The following is a 4,367-nucleotide window of genomic DNA, read 5'->3' as shown; positions in this document are numbered from 1 at the left end:
GGATTAAAGGTATGTACCACTATGGCCAGCCATAAATCCTCTTTATAAACAAAGTTGTAAGCCTCATTTTACAGTGTAGGGATGCAAGCAATGTTAGTTACTATGGTTACATTTAAGTATACAAATACTCTGGTAGTGAGCAGAGCTTGCTTGATGACTATGTCACACACCTTTGAGACAGGAAGAGGGAAAGCTGTCTCTGCATTTGTCATTTGTGGGATGCTAAAACCATGCCAGGAAGCTTGGTAAGGTAGAGTGGGTTGAGACTAGGTGGGGACACACTTGAGGCTTAGGCAACTTCCTGCTCTCTGCAAGATTCATGACCTGGATGGAACAGGTGTCATACTCCCCACCTAAGGAAACATGACCTGTGGTAGGCCCAATACAGAGTTCTCCATGCTAATGAGGTACCTAGAGGCCTAGAGGGCTTCGCCAATAAGCTTCACTTTTCAGACATTCCTCCCTGTAAAAGTTATTTAATCTTGGGTCCACTCTGACAAGTGGGTACAGTACAGTATGCATCCTTTTTCCACAATGAGCAGCCAATACATGACATGGATAAACATGGACTGTCTTTTTCATATACCACTGCCATGGGGAACATGCAGAAGGTCTTCACCTACAGGGCCACAGCTAAATCTCCTGTAGAAGGCCTTTCTGCACTTCCATCCTGCCTTGGCAAGCTAAGGACAGTCATCACTGAGCTATGCTGGAGATCCCCAACCCCTCCCAGGGACTAGAGCTGTCCCCACGCCCTGCCCCGCACCCCCTCCTGTTCATGGCTCTTCCAATACTCCCAGAACCAGCTCCACTTTCTCCTTCATCTTAGACTGTACTTTCCTACACCAGGAGCAGTGACTTGGCACTTCCCTGTCCCTGAAGCCCAGCACCCACCCAGTGGGTGGGATAAGAACAATCAAACTCCATGAGCAGCCTTTGGAGTGGCCTTGCCCTGAGACAGGCCAAACTGGGAGGTGGGGAAAGGGGGGAGAGGCACAGTCATTTGTATGGATCTCCTAGAAATTAGTGGCAAATGCAGCCCATACCTCCCTAGTTTGCTCTGTCTTTCTTCCCTGCTTCCAGAACAAATTTCTACCTTGAAGCTTGACTTAATTAGAACATTGAACCCAATAGTTGTATTTGAAACTTTTGAGAAATGAAATTTGAACATTTCATGAATGTGTAGAACAAATAAGAGTCCCCACCATGGTGTCTCTAGTGCCAGGGCCTGAACTCTATACAGAGCCCAGCCATGCTGGTTTTCATTTGTCTGTCTTTCCATGTCATTCACAACTCTTTCAATAAAGTTTGTATTCTCTAGCACTCTGTCTTAGTGTCCGTCTTGTACTTCCCACCTAAGGCCGTTTAGATATATGCTGCCTACTACCAGTGCTTCCTTGGGAATTTATGGCACACCCGTGTGTTGACATGCAGTAGTCATTTGCCCATTTCTCTTACCCAAGGATGCTGACTTCTTGAGTATAGTTACTTTATCTTGGCACCGACCCTTTTCATATGACATTTCTGGGGAGTTGGAAGTACACTATGTCTGCATTACTGTGTGACATTAAGAGCACAGACAGCTGGGAAGCCAGCGCATGTTCACTTTCCAGGACTAGTACCTCCCTCTTCTGCAGTGAACTCCTATAACATCCAGGTGGACCTCAGGATTTAGCTTGTGATTGCCAAAGTCTATGCAATAAAGTGGGGCTTTGTAATCAGATATGCTGGTAAAATGCTATATCAGATACTATTCTCTTAGAATAGTGCATATTAATATGATTAAATCTTGGAGAAATCCTGCAGTAAAGATCCTGCCCCTCTGCATTTGATTTGGTATTTACAAGGCTTATTTAACCTTGAAATCTATAAGTTGTCCTTGCTTATTAACACCTTTTGGGATTTGTATTCAAAAGAATGCTCTTTTTAAATTTATTTTATCTCAGGTTCTTTTTTGTGAGACAAAAGATGACTTAATTTAAAATGTCATAATGAAACCACTTGCTTTGTACACTAACTTAGATGTAACATGTATTTAAGAAAAATAAGCATTTTCTCCTGTGATGAATTTCACAGCCAGTGCGAATTAGTTAGCAAAAAGAACCCACAGTTATAAGGGCTGAAGAGAAATTTAAATATATGTTATCTCAGGTGTTCAGGCACCTCATATGGCTTTTGGTGCTGAATTCTTTGAACTTTTTTTTTGAAGTTTTATTATGAGCATGGATTGAAAGTAGACTGTGGTAGAGAGCCAACACTGAGACATTATCTACTCCTCTTGGTAACTTAGGTCTGTCATAATGGAACGACACCCAGTTAGAAACAAACAAATTGTCACTAATAGCATAGTTATTTGATGGACTTCAAGTTTCTGCTTTCGCAGGGTTTTATTGTGGCTCATTCAATCCAGAGCTTTTTAGGGGGAAAACTCCACCTCTTCTCAGAATATAATCATATGATAATCTAGAGGATAACATTGTCTTATGCAGATCCTTTGTTAACCCTCTATTGTCCAAGGATTTCTCTGAATTGGTTTAGTATTTAATATTTAGTTTCTGCTGGATGGAAGTTATACCTTCAGTTGGACAAGAGTGTCTGGGCCATTGTCATCTGCCACCCCCTCCCTTGCCCCCGTGTGCCTCACCATATTCTTATTACTGCTTCTGCCCTGCAGAGGTATTGTCCACAGTGCCACCCTCTCTGTCTTATCCAAAGGGCTGTTTGCTCTGATTAAGTTTATCACAAGTTTATGAACAACTGCTCTTTCTCCAACATTAGGTTAAGAGTGAGGAAATGGAGAGGACACAGTTCCCTCATCTTTTAAAGCCAATTATATAAAGGGAAACAAGCAAACAAATGGATCGTTTAAATATAAGGTGGAAGGTGTTTCATCTGAGATAAAGACAACAGGAAAGGAAACTCAGGGAAGCTTTTTGGGAGACAATGACTTGAGCCTGGAATGACAGGTGAGCCCCGCCCCACTCCGGCAAGGCTCTGGAAACAATGCAGAATAGGGGTGTAGAGAATGTAAGAGCTGGAGTGCAGAATAGGGGTGTAGAGAATGTAAGAGCTGGAGGATTGGGAGGAGTTCTGTGAAGCTAAGTCTTCTGGATGTGACATGGCCGTTACACACACGAACTGGCAGAAGCCATGGATACCTGTGCAAGAGCAGTCAGTTGTCATGCTAGCACGTATGGGGGACAGGTTGTGATGTGCCATCCCTAGCTGAGTAACTACCAGTTGGCAATTGCCTACTGGAGAAGAGAGAGCCATTTTTTAGTTTTCTTTTTTTTTTCTTTTATTGGATATTTTCTTTATTCACATTTCAAATATTATCCCTTTTCCAGGTCTTCTCTCTGGAAACCCTCTAATTCGTCCCCCCTCTGGTAGGTTGCCCATGTTCAGGTGGGTGCCCTCACATCCATATGTATACAGGGAGCACGAATAGATTTGAGTGGCCTATAAAAATATTAGAGGGCATGAAGAGGTGATTAGGAAGTGTTGGGGGGATAAGAGGAAGGAACTAGGGTGGGTATGATAATGATACACTGAATACATATATGAAATTGTCAAGGAATAAATAAAAATATTCTAAAAAAAAAAGCAAATGAATTGGGGCCTTCTATTGAGGCACATTTTCTAGGTAGAGGAAAGTGAACTGTGTATATTTTGATGCAGCAGAAGTATGGCCTTTGCTGGTAAGGATGGCAGGAACAGCACCCCTGGTTCCTGTTTGCAGAGTGACTTGGCTCAGGTGAGTAACTTTTTGAAGACTGGCTGCCTTTATTTATGCTAGGACCCAACAGCAGCAAGGAGAAAAGTAATCCTGTCATTTAAAAATGTCACCCAGGGTAAAGCGAAGTCCCCCAGTCTCCTGGGATATTTCCCCATTTTCCTTATGTACTTGAATAAGCTGTACTTTATGTGACAACTGTTTTTATTAGATGGAGCACATAGAAAGCACTGTCCCATAGCCACAAGCTGTACGGAGATATCCTGATGACAGCACTGAGATGTCATCTGTACAGTTTAACCTTGGTTTCATAGGTGTCTTTCTCATGGACAGACACTGCCATTGATGCTGGATGTATGTTATTGAATAACTCAGAGCTTCTTGTTGCCCTGTGTCTAGTGGCAAGGGAGAATTAATAAATTGTGATGTTGTTGTGAACAGAAGGGAACTCTGCTATGGGAGGAAAGTGTGATTAACAATGCTATTTTCAAGTATAAGTGGCAGTGTGAGCAAAAGAAAGTATTTCCAAAGAGGCTACTGGGCTAGATGCTAATTACTCTGTAGCCACACTCATTAGTGTTGGGATATCCTATTATAAAGAGAGGCCAGAACTGTTGTGCAAAGCCTATCTTAG

The sequence above is a fragment of the Mus caroli genome, chromosome 4, assembly GCF_900094665.2.
Source record: "Mus caroli chromosome 4, CAROLI_EIJ_v1.1, whole genome shotgun sequence".
In the NCBI taxonomy this organism is placed as follows: domain Eukaryota; kingdom Metazoa; phylum Chordata; class Mammalia; order Rodentia; family Muridae; genus Mus; species Mus caroli.
The sequence above is the reverse complement of the archived record's forward strand: the minus strand, read 5'-3'. Positions refer to the sequence as shown.